We start from the raw sequence: 19,130 nt of genomic DNA on the forward strand, positions 1-19,130 counted from the left end.
TACACATAGAAGTTCATTGATAAAAACGGCATGGGAATTCCCCCCAGGGAAACCCCGAACCAAAATTAAAAAAAAAAAAAATGACGCGGGGGGGTCCCCCTAAATTCCATACCAGGCCCTTCAGGTCTGGTATGGATATTAAGGGGAACCCCGGCCAAAATTAAAAAAAAAAAATGACGTGGGGTTCCCCCTAAATTCCATACCAGACCCTTCAGGTCTGGTATGGATTTTAAGGGGAACCCCGCGCCAAAAAAAAAAAAAAAAACGGCGTGGGGTTCCCCCAAAAATCCATACCAGACCCTTATCCGAGCACGCAACCTGGCAGGCCGCAGGAAAAGAGGGGGGGACGAGAGTGCGGCCCCCCCCCCTCCTGAACCGTACCAGGCCACATGCCCTCAACATTGGGAGGGTGCTTTGGGGTAGCCCCCCAAAACACCTTGTCCCCATGTTGATGAGGACAAGGGCCTCATCCCCACAACCGTGGCCGGTGGTTGTGGGGGTCTGCGGGCGGGGGGCTTATCGGAATCTGGAAGCCCCCTTTAACAAGGGGACCCCCAGATCCCGGCCCCCCCCCTGTGTGAAATGGTAAGGGGGTACTTACCCCTACCATTTCACTAAAAAACTGTCAAAATAGTTAAAAATGACAAGAGACAGTTTTTGACAATTCCTTTATTTAAATGCTTCTTCTATCTTCCTTCATCTTCTTCTGGTTCTTCTGGCTCTTCTGGTTCTTCCTCCGGCGTTCTCGTCCAGCATCTTCTCCGCGGCGTCTTCTATCTTCTTCTCCTCGGGCCGCTCCGCACCCATGGCATGAGGGGAGGCTCCCGCTCTTCTCTTCATCTTCTTCTTCATCCTCTTCTCTTCTTCATCTTCTTCATCTTCATCTTCTCTTCTTTTCTTCTGCGGGCCGCTCCGCATCCATGCATGGAGGGAGGCTCCCGCTGTGTGACGGCGTCTCCTCGTCTGACGGTTCTTAAATAACGGGGGGCGGGGCCACCCGGTGACCCCGCCCCCCTCTGACGCACGGGACATGACGGGACTTCCCTGTGGCATTCCCCGTGACGTCACAGGGAAGTCCCGTCAAGTCACCGTGCGTCAGAGGGGGGCGGGGGCACCGGGTGGCCCCGCCCCCCCCCCGTTATTTAAGAACCGTCAGACGAGGAGACGCCGTCACACAGCGGGAGCCTCCCTCCATGCATGGATGCGGAGCGGCCCGCAGAAGAAAAGAAGAGAAGATGAAGATGAAGAAGATGAAGAAGAGAAGAGGATGAAGAAGAAGATGAAGAGAAGAGCGGGAGCCTCCCCTCATGCCATGGGTGCGGAGCGGCCCGAGGAGAAGAAGATAGAAGACGCCGCGGAGAAGATGCTGGACGAGAACGCCGGAGGAAGAACCAGAAGAGCCAGAAGAACCAGAAGAAGATGAAGGAAGATAGAAGAAGCATTTAAATAAAGGAATTGTCAAAAACTGTCTCTTGTCATTTTTAACTATTTTGACAGTTTTTTAGTGAAATGGTAGGGGTAAGTACCCCCTTACCATTTCACACAGGGGGGGGCCGGGATCTGGGGGTCCCCTTGTTAAAGGGGGCTTCCAGATTCCGATAAGCCCCCCGCCCGCAGACCCCCACAACCACCGGCCACGGTTGTGGGGATGAGGCCCTTGTCCTCATCAACATGGGGACAAGGTGTTTTGGGGGGCTACCCCAAAGCACCCTCCCAATGTTGAGGGCATGTGGCCTGGTACGGTTCAGGAGGGGGGGGGCCGCACTCTCATCCCCCCCTCTTTTCCTGCGGCCTGCCAGGTTGCGTGCTCGGATAAGGGTCTGGTATGGATTTTTGGGGGAACCCCACGCCGTTTTTTTTTTTTTTTTTTGGCGCGGGGTTCCCCTTAAAATCCATACCAGACCTGAAGGGTCTGGTATGGAATTTAGGGGGAACCCCACGTCATTTTTTTTTTTTAATTTTGGCCGGGGTTCCCCTTAATATCCATACCAGACCTGAAGGGCCTGGTATGGAATTTAGGGGGACCCCCCCACGTCATTTTTTTTTTTTTTTAATTTTGGTTCGGGGTTTCCCTGGGGGGAATTCCCATGCCGTTTTTATCAATGAACTTCTATGTGTATTGTCGGCAATGCAATAGCCGCGGGTAGTTTTAAATGTGTTTTTTCCTTCCAAATGTCATTTTGCTGTCAGACTGTTCTAAACACAGGAAACATGCGCCCCTTTACAGGCATACTATAGACACCCCCCAGGTACGAAATTTAAAGGGATATTACACTTTTATTGTTTGACTTTAAGCATTATTAAAATCACTGCTCCTGAAAAAACGGCCGTTTTTAAAACTTTTTTTTGCATTGATCCATGTCCCCTGGGGCAGGACCCAGGTCCCCAAACACTTTTTATGACAATAACTTGCATATAAGCCTTTAAAATTAGCACTTTTGATTATTCATGTTCGTGTCCCATAGACTTTAACGGTGTTCGCGTGTTCGAGCGAACTTTTTTCCTGTTCGCATGTTCTGGTGCGAACCGAACAGGGGGGTGTTCGGCTCATCCCTAGTATTGACCTTATTATAAATTAAGGTCTATAGTGCTTGATTAAAAGAGAAGTAAATGTTTTTTTTTAGGAATCACACTTACCTCCTTTCCCCCAGCGCCTCTGCACTGAGAACCGAGCGATCGAACACTGACGATTGTTTGGTTTTCAGAGCTCCCCGAGCAGAGAGCTGTAGACTGTCAGTTGCAGCTCACTGCTCTGCCTCCTAGCTCATTGGAGCGCTGGGCTGTGGAGGGGGCGGCCAGCTCGGGCTCTCAGCAGCTCGCTGAGAGGCTGAGCCGGGTGTCGGTCCAGGCACCTGGTGGATCCAGACTTTATTGTCATGATGGCGCGGTGCCTGGACCGACTTCTTTTACGTCAGTAGAGAGCGGACTTCAGCCTGCTCTCTGCTGAAAACAGGTCACAGGAGTGCAAAACGAACTGCACTCCTGTGATCCATAGGAGAAGTCCAGCCAAACAAGCTTTGGCTGGACTTCTCCTTCAACCTCTGTAGGCATATATGTGGCAGCATGGCAGGTAGGACTTAACACCCATCCTCTGAATATATGCATTGCTGTGTTTTTCTGGGGGGCGCTCCATCAGCACCACTAGAACTGTGCAGGGGCGGCCCATCTATTAAGGGCGCATGGACGCTGCCCCCCCATCCATCGCCTCCTCCTCTATCCATGCGTCCGACCCCTTTCAGGACACCAGCGTATGGATTCCAATGTGAAGGGGCTGGTTTTTTGAAGCACCAATTAGATCCAGAGGCTCTAATAGGCTTCAATATAGGGTGGTCTCAGGTCACAGAGAGTGCACTTTGAGCCCACCCAGGTGTGTTACAACAGCGAATCAATATACACTGTTGTAACACTGATCCTCCTGCCGGCCAATCAGGAAGCGGGTTTTGGTCACCCGATTGGCTGAAAGGACAGGCTATCCTATTGGACCCCTAGTAGGAGGGGAGGAGTCGGAAGCTGCCATGGGGGACATGGAGCCGAGCCTCTGCACAGTGCTGCCTGCTACCCGCCACCCGCCATGGAACTGTGACTGAACCGTCACTGACTGCTCATGGTCAACTACCAATGATAGGGAGCTGGTAGTCCCTGGGGAACTACATATCCCACAAGTCAAAGCTCCTCCCAGCAAGCTTTGTTCTTCCCAGGACCCACAGCAGTTACATTTTCTCTCCCGTCTCTTTGTTCCCAGGTGGTGGGTGGGGCTTACTCGGGCTATACTCACAGTCTTGCAGTAGTCTCTCTCTCCCCCTCTCCCTCAAGGAGCCGCTTTTTTTGGAACAATGAACTTGAATAGGGGTAGGGAGCATGGGATGCCCCAATAAACTACAAACTGAACAATTTGAGGAATACCCAGTTTCTGGCTGCACTTCACAAACTGAATGTCTCACAGGATTCCTAATGCTTCTGGTGACTTCTGATGATCATCGGTTTCCTCCTGCCGATATCCACCTGGCTCTTCCTAGTGAGGGAAATGTAGACTCACATCACCATAGGACAGTTGGACTCTTTCCCATCAACTTCCTTCTGGTTCTCTCCAGTAAGCTGACCCAACTTGATCCCTGGACACAGGTCTGCGAATAGGCCCCACCAGCTAAGCATAGCTGGGACCTTGGTGTCTTCCTCAAAGCTTCCTCGATGATCTTGCCCCAGGAGGTAGAGCCCCAGCTCTCCTGGACAGGGCCCGGGCCCCATCAGTTCAAAAAGGTGGCCCGGGCAACTGCCAAGCAGGAGGGATGGCTGTACTGTTTTATTGCTGACACTGATCCACTTGTGGCTCCCCTTTCTGTGCTCCCAGCTTCGCCTCCCTCCCTACGGCTGTACTGCCAAAAGATAAGTTCTAGTATCTGCACCTCCACTCTGATCACCCCCCCCCCCGTCCCTGCTGTTCTGTTTTCCTGTGTGCCCTCTTCTACCTACTGTTTGGCCCCCTCTGTGTGCCATTTACCCTGCAGCGCTGCCGGCTTCCCAACCTTTAGCGGTTTGTGGGAAGTAAAAGTGCAGCTCATCCGTGGGGTTTTACCATCCCTCAACATCATGTGTGAGTCAGCCCTAAGGATTCACACAGGTACTGTGTGTGAATGAGTGGATTGTACATTCGGTTGGAGCCGCCTGTTACCCTATGGGGATGCAGTAGCTGTATGAACACAGCCGCAGGTCCTAATTTGGATGTGGATGAGTGGCCCTAAATGCACACTGTCTGTGTTTGGGGGCGTACACCTGTACCCACACACCTGTTGAATTAGGACCTGCGGCTGTGTTCGTACAGCTGCTGCATCTAGCAGCTGTTTCCATCAAGGGGCTTTGATTTTTTCCGCAGCATCCGCCGGACCTACAGAGCGCATGCGCCACTGACAGCAGCTGCATGCAAGGTGAATATCTCCTAAACCGTACAGGTTTAGGAGATATTCATTTTGCCTACAGGTAATTCTTATAGGCTTACCTGTAGGTAAAAATGTGAGAGCAGGGTATACAACCGCTTTAATAGTTTGATTTTAAAGGGATGAGGTGGCAACCCATAATTGTGTGCATTACAGGCCTGCTCTGACCACCGGCATCCAGAGCACTGTGCATTACAGGCCATCCCTCAGACCTGAGACCACCATCTAGCTGTCGTGCTTATGTGAATAATTTTCCTGCACGGTATTTATGAATGAGTGATTTTTAAATGATAATATTTTTAAGATACCGGATCAATCAATATGAACATAGACTAAAAATATGAGATTTATTCACCAGACATGTATTCATACAGAGATAGTTACCAGATTTATCGGCGTATAACACGCGCCGGCATATAACACGCACCCCAAGTTTAGGAGGGAATTTTAAGGAAAAAAACTTTTAGGAGGGAAGTTTAAGGAAAAAAAACTTTTAAATGCCCATCAATGCAGCCTTATCAGTGTTCATCTGCAGCCTTGTTAGTGCAGCCTTGCCCCAGTGTCCAGTGCAGCCTTGTCAGTGCAGCTTTGCCCCAGTGCAGCCTTGTCAGTGCAGCTTTGCCCCAGTGCAGAATTGTCAGTGCAGCTTTGCCCCAGTGCAGAATTGTCATGCAGCTTTGCCCCAGTGCAGAATTGTCAGTGCAGCTTTGCCCCAGTGCAGCCTTGTCAGTGCAGCTTTGCCCCAGTGCAGAATTGTCAGTGCAGCCTTGCCCCAGTGCAGCTTTGCCCCAGTGCAGCCTTGTCCCCAGTGGTCAGTGCAGCCTTGTCCCCAGTGCCGCCGACATACACAAGTTTAGTGTGTATTTTTAAATAATGCGCCGCGGAGTTCGGAGGGACTCGGCGGCGCTCGTTCAGCTGAACGAGCACCGCCGAGAACACAGTGACTGGGCGGAGCCGAGATACACATAGCCGAGGGTTCTCAGCGCCGTTCACAGTCACGCCCAGTCCCTATGATGGACATAACAGAGGTCCAATGGCGGGACTGGGCGGGACTGTGAACGGCACCAAGAAGAGCCGAGAACCCTCGGCTATGTGTATCTCGGCTCCGCCCAGTCACTGTGTTCTCGGCGGCGCTCGTTCAGCTGAACGAGCGCCGCCGAGTCCCTCCGAACTCCGCTGCGCCATATTTAAAAATACACCCTATGTGAATGTCGGCGGCGATCGCAGCGATCACTCCGATAGATCACAAAAATAGCGGGGATCGGCGTATAACACGCACCCACGATTTTCCTCTGATTTTAAGGGGAAAAAAGTGTGTGTTATACGCCGATAAATACGGTATATTTATATATTGGTTGACAAAAACACGTTACATAAAATTAAAAATACTGATTGTGCTACATAAAATCTTAAATATCAACTAGAACACCCGCTAATGGGAGTGTTGTACTTTTTAAATGAAACAGAAATGATAAACTTCCCTGTAGAATCAATAACCTTGTAAACATGACGATTAGACAGAACGTCTATTTCACAAATTCAACCATTACTATTAGAGATGAGCTTCGCGTTCGAGTCGAACCCATGTTCGACTTGAACATCGTCTGTTCGCCAAATTGCGAACGATATGGGCCGTTTGCGCCAAATTCGTGTGGCGCGTCACGGCCCATAATTCACTGCGGCATCGCAGTGCATTGCTGGCTGATGATTGACCAAGCATGCACTATGACCCGCATGCTTGGCCAATCACAGCGCCGTCTGTAGAGAGAGCTGTAATTTGCCAAAGCCAGGGTGACTTTGGCCAATTATGGCTCAGGGGGTTTAGTACACGCCCCACACTATATAATGCCGCCTGCACGGCAGCCCTGTGTAGTGTGTGTTCCGGCGTTGAGAGACAGAGAGACAGTGTCATTTGATTTAAGTTAGATAGATTAGGCAGGACAGTCAGTGAGTTATTATCTTCCTACTGACAGGCAGGCTTGTGTTACAGTATTTACAGCTACTTGAAGAAAATTGCTGGTGTTTTTCTGATCCTATTAGTACCACAGTCAGGCAGCTAGACTATTTACAGTTAGTGTAATGCGTCCTCCTCATAGTGTTCAGCTAAAGCTACAAGTTAGTGTAGTGCGTCCTCCTCACAGTGTTCAGCTAAAGCTACAAGTTAGTGTACTGCGTCCTCCTCACAGAGTTGAGCTAAAGCTACAAGTTATTGTAGTGCGTCCTCTAAACAGTGTTCAGCTAAAGCTACAAGTTAGTGTAGTGTGACCTCTGCACAGTGTTCACCTAAAGCTACAAGTTAGTATAGTTCGTCCTCCTCACAGTGTTCAGCTAAAACTACAAGTTAGTGTAGAGCACTGTGTTCAGCTAAAGCTACAAGTTAGTGTAGTGCGTCCTCCTCACAGTGTTCAGCTAAAGCTACAAGTTAGTGTAGTGTGACCTCTGCACAGTGTTCAGCTAAAGCTACAAGTTAGTGTAGTGCATCCTCCTCACAGTGTTCAGCTAAAGCTACAAGTTAGTGTAGTGCGACCTCTGCACAGTGTTCAGCTAAAGCTACAAGTTAGTGTAGTGTGTCCTCTGAACAGTGTTCAGCTAAAGCTACAAGTTAGTGTAGTGCACAGTGTTCAGCTAAAGCTACAAGTTAGTGTAGTGCGTCCTCTGAACAGTGTTCAGCTAAAGCTACAAGTTAGTGTGGAGCACAGTGTTCAGCTAAAGCTACAAGTTAGTGTAGTGCGTCCTACTCACAGTGTTCAGCTAAAGCTACAAGTTGGTGTAGTGTGACCTCTGCACAGTGTTCAGCTAAAGCTACAAGTTAGTGTAGTGCGTCCTCTGAACAGTGTTCAGCTAAAGCTACATTTAGTGTAGTGCACAGTGTTCAGCTAAAGCTACAAGTTAGTGTAGTGCACAGTGTTCAGCTAAAGCTACAAGTTAGTGCAGTGCGTCCTCTGAACAGTGTTCAGCTAAAGCTACATTTAGTGTAGTGCACAGTGTTCAGCTAAAGCTACAAGTTAGTGTAGTGCATCCTCCTCACAGTGTTCAGCTAAAGCTACAAGTTAGTGTAGTGCATCCTCCTCACAGTGTTCAGCTAAAGCTACAAGTTAGTGTAGTGCGTCCTCCTCACAGTGTTCAGCTAAAGCTACAAGTTAGTGTAGTGCGACCTCTGCACAGTATTCAGCTAAAGCTACAAGTTAGTGTAGTGCGCCTCTGAACAGTGTTCAGCTAAAGCTACAAGTTAATGTAGTGTGACCTCTGCACAGTGTTCAGCTAAAGCTACAAGTTATTGTAATGTGACCTCTGCACAGTGTTCAGCTAAAGCTACAAGTTAGTGTAGTGCGTCCTCCTCACAGTGTTCAGCTAAAGCTACAAGTTAGTGTAGTGTGACCTCTGCACAGTATTCAGCTAAAGCTACAAGTTAGTGTAGTGCGTCCTCCTCACAGTGTTTAGCTAAAGCTACAAGTTAGTGTAGTGCGACCTCTGCACAGTGTTCAGCTAAAGCTACAAGTTAGTGTAGTGCGTCCTCCTCACATTGTTCAGCTAAAGCTACAAGTTAGTGTAGTGTGACCTCTGCACAGTATTCAGCTAAAGCTACAAGTTAGTGTAGTGCGTCCTCTAAACAGTGTTCAGCTAAAGCTACAAGTTATTGTAGTGTGACCTCTGCACAGTGTTCACCTAAAGCTACAAGTTAGTATAGTTCATCCTCCTCACAGTGTTCAGCTAAAACTACAAGTTAGTGTAGAGCACTGTGTTCAGCTAAAGCTACAAGTTAGTGTAGTGTGACCTCTGCACAGTGTTCACCTAAAGCTACAAGTTAGTATAGTTCATCCTCCTCACAGTGTTCAGCTAAAGCTACAAGTTAGTGTAGTGCGTCCTCCTCACAGTGTTCAGCTAAAGCTACTAGTTAGTGTAGTGTGACCTCTGCACAGTGTTCAGCTAAAGCTACAAGTTAGTGTAGTGCGACCTCTGCACAGTGTTCAGCTAAAGCTACAAGTTAGTGTAGTGTGTCCTCTGAACAGTGTTCAGCTAAAGCTACAAGTTAGTGTAGTGCACAGTGTTCAGCTAAAGCTACAAGTTAGTGTAGTGCGTCCTCTGAACAGTGTTCAGCTAAAGCTACAAGTTAATATAGTTCGTCCTCTGAACAGTGTTCATCTAAAGCTACAAGTTAGTGTGGAGCACAGTGTTCAGCTAAAGCTACAAGTTAGTGTAGTGCGTCCTACTCACAGTGTTCAGCTAAAACTACAAGTTAGTGTAGTGCGTCCTGTGAACAGTGTTCAGCTAAAGCTAAAAGTTAGTGTAGTGCACAGTGTTCAGCTAAAGCTACAAGTTAGTGCAGTGCGTCCTCTGAACAGTGTTCAGCTAAAGCTACATTTAGTGTAGTGCACAGTGTTCAGCTAAAGCTACAAGTTAGTGTAGTGCATCCTCCTCACAGTGTTCAGCTAAAGCTACAAGTTAGTGTAGTGCGTCCTCCTCACAGTGTTCAGCTAAGGCTACAAGTTAGTGTAGTGCGACCTCTGCACCGTGTTCAGCTAAAGCTACAAGTTAGTGTAGTGTGTCCTCCTCACAGTGTTCAGCTAAAGCTACCTGTAGAAGGTTGGTGGTGTTTTCCTGATCCTATCACTACCGCAGGCAGCTACATTATTTTAACGTTAGTGTAGTGCGTCCTCTTCACAGTGTTCAGCTAAAGCTATCTGTAGAAGGTTGGTGGTGTTTTCCTGATCCTATCACTACCGCAGGCAGCTACATTATTTTAACGGTGTAGTGCGTCCTCTGCACAGTGTTCAGCTAAAGCTACCTGTAGAAGGTTGGTGGTGTTTTCCTGATCCTAGTACTACTGCAGGCAGCTACATTATTTTAACGTTAGTGTAGTGCGTCCTCTTCACAGTGTTCAGCTAAAGCCATCTATAAAAGGTTGGTGGTGTTTTCCTGATCCTATCACTACCTCAGGCAGCTACATTATTTTAACGTTGGTGTAGTGCGTCCTCTGCACAGTGTTCAGCTAAAGCTACAAGTTAGTGTAGTGCGACCTCTGCACAGTGTTCATCTAAAGCTACCTGTAGAAGATTGGTGGTGTTCTCATACTACAGGCAGGCAGTTGATTTTGCTAGCTGCAGTATCAGTATATATATATATGTATCCCAGCTTAGTGCAGCTACATCTCACTGCAGGCCATTAGTATGTCTGGAAGGCCAACAAGGAGAGGCAGACAGTCACAAGCCAATAAAAGAGGGAAAGCAGGCTCTGTGTCTAGAGGCAACAGTGCTGGTCGTGGAGATGGTGCATCCTCATCAGCACGTGGCCGTGGGACACGCTTGGCCTTTTTTTCGGCAGCTAGTCATGTTGAGCCGCAACATGTGGAAGACTTGGTCGAGTGGATGACCAAGCCGTCCTCATCCTCTCTCACCCATACTCAGGGTACTTTGTCTGGCAAAGCAGCTGCCAACGCGGCCTCTTCCCTCGGCTCAAGGGCATCAGTGACTCCTTCCCTAGCCCCACCATGTCCTCCTGAGGAGTCCCTCGAACTGTTTGACCACAGTGTTGGGTACATGCTCCAGGAGGATGCACAGCGTTTAGAAGGCTCTGATGATGATACTGAGCTAGATGAAGCCAGTAACGTGAGCACGGACAGAGTGGGTGCCCAAGAAGGACAGCAATCTGGCAGTCATGCTCCCCCTGCTGCAGCATACTGCCAGGTTTGCTCCAGTGATTAGGAGGGAGGGGATGATGAGGTCACTGACTCAACGTGGGTGCCTGATAGGAGAGAGGAGGAGGAGGAGGCACATCACCAACGAGGCAGGATGCCCTCCAGGGGCCAGCCTAAGGGCAGCACACTTACTGCATCACACCGCAAAGCTCCGCATGTGCAGGGCGCTGCTGTCTCTGCGCGTTATTCCAAAAGTTCTTTGGTGTGGGCCTTTTTTGAGACGAGTGCATCAGATCGCACCACTGCTTCAGTCCTCTCTGAGACCTGCACTGAGAGGAATGAAGGTGTAGAATTAGGTGTGTCACAGCCAAGTACTTGTGAGCAATCTGCTTTCGGTACACCGACGTCAGATTGTACCAGGCAAATTTCCCTGCCCCAGCTGCTGCACCGCCGAAAGAAATTCGCTCCCAGTCATCCACATGCCCAACATTGAATGCTAGCTTGGCAAAATTGCTAGCACTTCAACTACTACCTTTTCAGGTGGTAGACTCTGCCCCCTTCCGTGAGTTTGTGGAATGTGCGGTTCCTCAGTGGCAGGTACCCAAACACCACTTTTTCTCACTGAAGGACATTCTGGCTCTCTACCGGCAAGTGGAAGGCAATGTCCATGCCTCGCTGGACAGGGCGGTCAGCGGTAAGGTGCATATTACCGCTGACTCATGGTCCAGCAGGCATAACAGGGACGTTACCTAAGTTTCACCGCGCATTGGGTGACTCTGCTGGCAGCTGGGAAGGATACAGGACAAGGAGCAGTAGTGTTGGTGGTTGCTCCGCCACCACGCCTCCAAAATGCCACTACTAATGATTCTGACACACCTCTCTCCTCCACCCCCTCCCCTTCTTCTTCCTCCATGGCCTCTTCCTGTGCTTTGTCCTCCCAACCAGCGGTGCTCCGTAGGCGTTCAAGGGGCTATGCAAGTATGCAGGCCAAAAGATGCCATGCGGTGCTTGAGCTGGTGTGCTTGGGGGACAGGAGCCACACTGGGGTAGAGGTTCTGTCAGCTCTGCAGGGGCAGGTTCAGAGGTGGTTGACGCCATGCCAACTTAAGGCAGGAATGGTGGTTTGCGACAATGGCACCAACCTCCTCTCTGCCCTCCGACAGGGACAACTGACCCATGTGCCCTGTTTGGCTCACATCCTTAACTTGGTGGTGCAGCAGTTCTTGGGCAGGTAACCAGGCTTACAGGATGTCCTGAGGCAGGCCAGGAAAGTCTGTGTGCATTTCTGCTGGTCATATAATGCCAGTGCTTGGCTGGCAGACCTCCAAAAGGAATTTAACCTGCCCAAGAACCACCTAATCTGTGACATGCCCACCAGGTGGAACTCAACGTTGGCCATGCTGCAGCAGCTGCACACGCAGCAGAGGGCCATCAGTGAGTACCTGCGCGACTATGGCACCAGGATAGGGTCAGGGGAGATTGTTTTTTTTTAACTCATGCCAGTGGGCCATGATCTGGGATGCATGCACTGTCCTGTCACCATTTGAGGAGGCCACGAGGATGGTGAGCAGTAACAGTGCATGCATAAGTGACACTGTCCCCCTTGTCCACCTGTTGGAGCACACTCTGTGTGGAATAATGGGCAGGGCACTTGAGGCAGAACAGAGGCAGGAAGAGGAGGACTTCCTTAGCTCTCAAGGCCCCCTTTATCCAGACAGTGTTCCTGCGTGCCCGCCAATCACACAGGAAGAGGAGGAGGATTGTGTCAGTATGGAGGTGGAGCCTGGCACTCAGCATCAGCAGCAGTCTTTAAGGGATCATTTACAGTCCCAAGAAACACATGGACTTGTACGTGGCTGGGAGGAGGTGGCTGCGGATCATATCATCCTTAGTGACCCAGAGGACTCCGGACCGAATGCCTCATCAAACCTACGCTGCATGGCCTCCCTGATCCTGCAAAGCCTGCAGAAGGATCCCTGTATTGGTGGTATCAAGGAGAAGGAACAATACTGGCTGGCAACCCTCCTTGAGCCACGTTACAAGGGTAAGGTTGCGGACCTTATCTTGCCATCCCAGAGGGAGCAGAGGATGATACATCTTCGGGAGGCCTTGCAGAAAGGTCTGTGCAACGCGTTCCCAGAGACTGGGAGGTTACAAACTCCTGTTTCTGGACAACGTGTTGCTGAGGCTTCGGTCAGTCAAAGAAGGAGCGGTGGAGAAGGTGGCCGTCTGACCGATGCATTCAGACAGTTTTTTAGTCCGCAGCCCCAAGGTATGCCTAGGGGCAAGATCTGACTTGGACACCTTTCCCACCGAAAATCCTCTGGGTTACTGGGTCTTGAGGATGGATCACTGGCCAGAGCTTGCACAGCATGCAATTGAGCTACTGGCCTGTCCTGCATCCAGCGTTCTTTCGGAACGCACATTCAGCACTGCTGGAGGCTTTGTAACTGATCACAGGGTGCGTCTGTCCACCGACTCGGTCAATCGACTGACCTTCATAAAAATGAATCAGTCTTGGATCACCACCAGCTACCAAGCACTTGATGCTGATGTAACCGAATACATTTTTTTGAAATGTCAGATCCCTTCAAAGACTGCCTATGCTGATGCTGAGTGGCAATCCTGTTATATTGAGTAATTATCCTCTTCCTCCTCAATGATCATGATGATAGCTTGTAAGAACATTTTTGGTTCTGGGCGCTGCCAGTCCTGCCACCAGTGCCTAAGGCCCAATTTTTCAGCCCCTGTTTAACAGGGGCATGTAATTACAATTTTTCATGCAATTCTTTGCAGCAGGGCTAGTTCCTGCGCTCCAACTAGAGTATCTGTGAGGTATTGCAGTGTTGTGGCATCAGCACCAGTGCCTAAGGCCCAATTTTTCAGCCCCTGTTCAACGGGGGAATTTAATTACAATTCTTGATCTAATATTTCACAGCAGGGCCCGTTTCTGCGCCCACCAAGAGCGAGTGAGGACTTACAGTGTTGTGGCACCAGCACCACCAAAGGCCCAATATTTCTGCCCCTGTTCAACAGGGGCATGTAATTACAATTCTTGATCTAATATTTTACAGCAGGGCCCTGTGAGGGCTTACAGTGTTGTGGCCACAACAACACCTAAGGCCCAAATTTCTGCTAAGTATATAGGGCAGGCCCCCACTTTCAAACATCCAACTTACAAACGACTCCAACATGCAAACGGAAGGAGACAACAGGAAGTGAGATGAAATCTACCCCTAGGAAGGGAAATTCTCTCCTGTAAGAGTTAATATGGGAAAAACTTTTCTCCTTTCCACTGATGCTCTATCACCAATCCTTGTTTCACAAAAAACCCCAAATTTTCAAAAAACATTTGTCATTGGGACAAAAAGTGAGGTTAAATCTTCTGAAGAGGAGCACAAACAGCAAAACAAATGTCAAGGAGGTGATAACCCTTCCCTAGGTTTTCCAAAAAGCTTAAAATAGATTTTTTTGGCTGGAGCTAAACACGTTAAAAATGTACCAGTTCACAATTAAAAACAGATTCTACTTAACAACAAACCTACAGTTCCCGTCTTGTTTGCACCGCCTGTATACTGCTGTTCAGAGTATATAGGGCCTGGGGGCCCCACACCTTTCCTTTTTTAATTTGGGTGCGGGGTTCCCCTTAATATCCATACAAGACCCAAAGGGCCTGGTAATGGACTTGGAAGTACCCATGCCATTTGTCTCACTGATTTTCATCCATATTGCCAAGACCCGACATTACATTAAAGCCGCAAGCAGTTTTAAATGACTTTTTTCCTTTAAAAATGACATTTTGTGCAGGGACTGTTCTAAGCACTAATCACTTTTTTTTTTTTTTTTACTTTAAGCATCATTAAAATCACTGCTCCCGAAAAAACGGCCGTTTTTAAAACTTTTTTTTGCATTGATACATGTCCCTTGGGGCAGGACCCGGGTCCCCAAACCCTTTTTAGGACAATACCATGCAAATTAACCTTTAAAATGAGCACTTTTGATTTCAAACGTTCGAGTCCCATAGACGTCAATAGGGTTCTAACGTTCGTGCGAATTTTCGGTCCGTTCGCAGGTTCTGGTGTGAACCGAACCCGAGGGTGTTCGGCTCATCCCTAATTACTATACTGCAGGTAAGTAAGTAGTTAACAACGTGAAATAAAATTAGACGTTTGTTATGTCAATAGCATGGAAACTATGAAATGAAAAATTGACAAAGTGAAGCTTAGAGAAAAATCTACAAGGTGATTACTGATTCGAAAGAATAATTATCCAACTGTATAATGCTCAATAAATCAATATTTAAGAGAACACAAATGAATATCAGGTAAAATCAATATGACATAATTACCCTTCCAAAGATGTCTACTGGTCTGAACTTCTGGTTTTAGAGTGGATGCTGTGGCTTTCAAGATGGCTACTGCTTAAAGAGGAGTTACTTCTTGCGACCTCAGAGTTTCAAAGCATAGGGTGTCATGGAATCTTCATGAATGTAGAGATATGAGTTAATGAATAGAGTGTGTGTGTCTGCGCGTCAGATTGAGTGTCCTTTCATGGCATCTATCCTGATTCTAAATACTATGTTAGACAATAGGCTCTTAAAAATTATAATAAGCAAAGCCCAAAAGGTATGACTTCGTTTCCATTGGTTGAAAAAAATCTATTGATTAACTTTTGTGGATTTAGGTAATATCACTTTCAACTACTAGACATGTCTGAGGGCAGAAATAGGTGTTCTCAAATATCTATTAAATAATATGTTCTATTTTCATAATGTGTATCTGTTTGTATAGTGGTGCTGATGAATATATATAATATTAAGGGATTCTGGTAACCAGTGCAATGTACAATACAACCAGTATAATTTTAGTAATCAATGTCACATAAAATTATGATATATGGATTAATGTATCACTTTTGTAGATCCTATGAGTACTTATTTATCTAGGTAAAGACACATGCTATGTGGATATTATATAGATATGGTCACGATAGATATGTCATTTGTAACAATGATTGGAATCTTTAAAACAATTCTTACTTCTAATTTGTTCTACATCAAAATATTATATTTTTTACCTTATGACAGAATCATTGAGAATCATTGGGTCAGTGGACACTGGAATCATAACTGTATCTATGACCTGGAATATAATATATAATTTGAATGACTTATAAATACCACTGGGTAGACAGAATTCAAATGTCTTCCTGAAGTGTTTGAAATTACCTTTGGACAGACGAAATTAATATTTAGATAGAGTTTAGCCGTATAAACAAATCTTAGCGTCTTAACAATGGGATTCGTTAGAGATGGGTGATTTCTCTTTGAGAACAATCCAGTTAAGTATATGTATATAGTTTAGTTATTCTGCGCTCACCGATCTTAATGATGTAATCAATACTATATAAAATATGATATTATAAGTGAAAAAAATAAAAAAATATGTGTAAATGTATGCTGCTATCTCCAAAAATTCAACATATATAGAAAGAAAAAAAAAGTTTGTGCAAACCTAAAAACACATTATTAATTACTCATACAAAAAAACATAACACGTGAGTGAATATGTTCATGTGAATCAATTGTTAATGTGTAAAAATATCCCCCCCCCCCCAAAAAAAAAAAAAATTTTTTGTAAAATGTAACAATTAAAAACAACTTCTAGTTAATTGGTTATAAAAGTCCCAAATCACACGAAAAAAATGAAGTAACAATGAAGGCAACTTCGGGTGCAGCACCTACAAATCTGCAATGGCAACTGGTGACTACTTTATATCCCAGCAAAGTAGTAAGCTAAAAAAGCCAGATGGCCTCTTACTGGACACAATGGACCCCAAGTTATAGGGATCAAGCTCACCTGATATGCACAGTAATCAGCTGTGATGTTCCATCTGGTCCGCTCCAAACACTAGCCACTTTGCTCCATCATGGACAACGGGACGTTTTTAATAAAATTCCACCTTCCAGTCACTCTGCCCGGCACTTATCCAGTAAGTATAAGGGATTTAGAAGAAAAGGAACTTCATGGTGCAGTAAGTAATGGTAGTTTATTCCATAAATTTTTTTTAAGCACAGCAAAGAAATACGATACAAAGACACAACCACAGGTTTTTCAGACTGCCAGCTGGTGTGTGATGACATCACAAGATTCTCTCCAACCAACGCGTTTCCCTGTAACAAGCATCGACTGGGAACAGAAGTAACTCTGGGACATCACTCACCACGTAATTTATACTAGGCAGGAGAGAAACCAGAAGTACAAAACTCATCTGTTCCTCCCACTCTGGTGTCACAAATACAACAGAACAATATGTTTAAGCAAAATCATCATGAGCCGCTACATTAAACATGTCACGGTCACCTTTAAATTTGAAAAAAAATCTTTAAAAACTTTTCCCTAAAGATCCCGTATAGACATAATTACCATTGGAAATCGGATATCATCTCGGATCTAATACTAAAAATTCCGGATCACTCAAATATATTGATCATGAGAATGCTATCCAATAACTAATTACTTTCATCTGACAAGCAGTAGTATCACAGAATGATATTAGTGATACACAAAACAGTCTGACCACCATGTGGTCACAGATTATTAAAATTGAACATTAAAAAGTAAAAAGGATATATTAAATTCAAATTCAATATTGGTTAATACCCACATAAAAAATTAATCAGTTCATAATGACATTCAAACCATATAACTATCCCGTCCGACAGCCCCTAAAGACAGGGTTAGTGCAACATATGCCAACAAAAAGGCACAAAAACAAATGGTGCACTCAACTGTTAATATAGCAATTAATGTCCTATTCTATGTTGAGCCCCATAGAATTATAAGAGCAAAGGTCTAAAATCCATTGGGTTTCCCTTCTGGAAATCTGTCTTTTCATATTACTACCCCTCCAATGAGGGGTATATCTTTCTATAGCTATGACTTTCCGCTCCGAGGGATCTCTCTTGTGACATTCATGAAGATGTTTACAAACATTATGGCCAATAAATCCTTTACAGATATTGGTCAGATGTTCCCCAATTCTAACTTTTAACATCTGTGTGGTTCTCCCCACGTATTGGAGCCCACACAGACAAATTAATAAATAGATAACGCCTACTGTCCCGCAGGTAATAAAATCTTCAGTTTCGTACACCTTAGACGTAACATTAGAGGAAAAGGAGGAGGTTCTAATGGTTCTAGATGTTCTCCATACTTTGAACCTTCTGCACAGATAGAAGCCTTTCAGATTTCCAAACATACCTACTGTAGACATAGGAGGATTAATGGTGCTTGATAGCAGAGTAATTCTAAGTGTAGTTTTTTTCTAAAGATGACATTAGGTTTTTCTGGAAGTTTAGGACCCAGAATGTTATCACTTTTTAATACTTGCCAATGTTTGTTCACAGCCTTGTTAATCCACCAATACTGTGAAGAAAAAGTCGTGACAAAAGCCCATTCAAATGGATTATTCTCCATAGGTTCTTTAATCCTAGGTATTAGTAGAAAACTTCTATCCATAGAATTTCCTTTAGAGTTACCTTCAAGTATGTAGTGCAAGGGCCTGATTGCATAAAAATTGAAAAGGTTTAGGTTTGAACTCATATTATATGGTTTTGGTAAATCTAAAGGAAAGTTGAACAAGAAAATTGTATAATGTATGTGGCCAGCCTTGAGCCTCATACACACGATCAGATTGTTGGCCAATAAAGCATCAGACTTTTGTCCAAAGGGCACGTGTCAGGAACTTGTCTTGCATACAAACGGTACACAATTGTCGGCCAACAAACATGGAAGTGGTGATGTACTACGAGGAATTTCAGCTCTTGCGCACCACCCTTTGGACACATTCTGCTAATGTCGTGTTTGGTGAGCATTGATTTTGAGCATGCGTGTTTGTACTTTCAACTTTTGTGTGACGGACTTGTGTACACACGATAGGAAAATCTGACAACAGACCACTGTCCGCCGAAAATTTACTAGTCTGCCATCCAACATTTGTTGGCGGAAAGTTGGACAACAATTGTCTGATGGAGCATACTAATGGTTGGATTTTAGGCCAACAGTCTGTCATCACACAATTTCCTGCTGAAAATCTGATCGTGCGTACGAGTCCTTAATCTCTTGCCACTCCTACCGTGTTAACCCGAAAATAAGTCCAGGTCTTATATTAATTTTGGAAAACAAAAACACAGTAGGGCTTATTTTTGGGGTAGGGCTTGCTATTTAATGTGCTGTCTTCTCTACCCCTCTCCCTCCCTGCCTGACAGGAATCCCCTGTGTGAAGTGAAGTAAAAGTGGTTGTGGGCTGCTAGAGTCCTCTCTATTACAGTAGTATATGGTGGGAAGGGTGTGTGTTTCTGTAATCTGTTGTGTCAGGTACCTTATTATAGCACCGCTCTAGGCCTCCATAGCCCGCCTGAGCTCTCTTCCACGATCCAAGCATTGAAGAGGGAGGGGGGCTGAGATCCCCCACTGACAGGCAGGAGAAGGAGATCTGAGTGCTGCTCTAGGCTTCCATAGCCCGCATGAGCTCTCTTTCACGATCCGAGCAGTGCAGAGGGA

The sequence above is a fragment of the Aquarana catesbeiana genome, linkage group LG06 (genome assembly GCF_042186555.1).
Source record: "Aquarana catesbeiana isolate 2022-GZ linkage group LG06, ASM4218655v1, whole genome shotgun sequence".
In the NCBI taxonomy this organism is placed as follows: domain Eukaryota; kingdom Metazoa; phylum Chordata; class Amphibia; order Anura; family Ranidae; genus Aquarana; species Aquarana catesbeiana.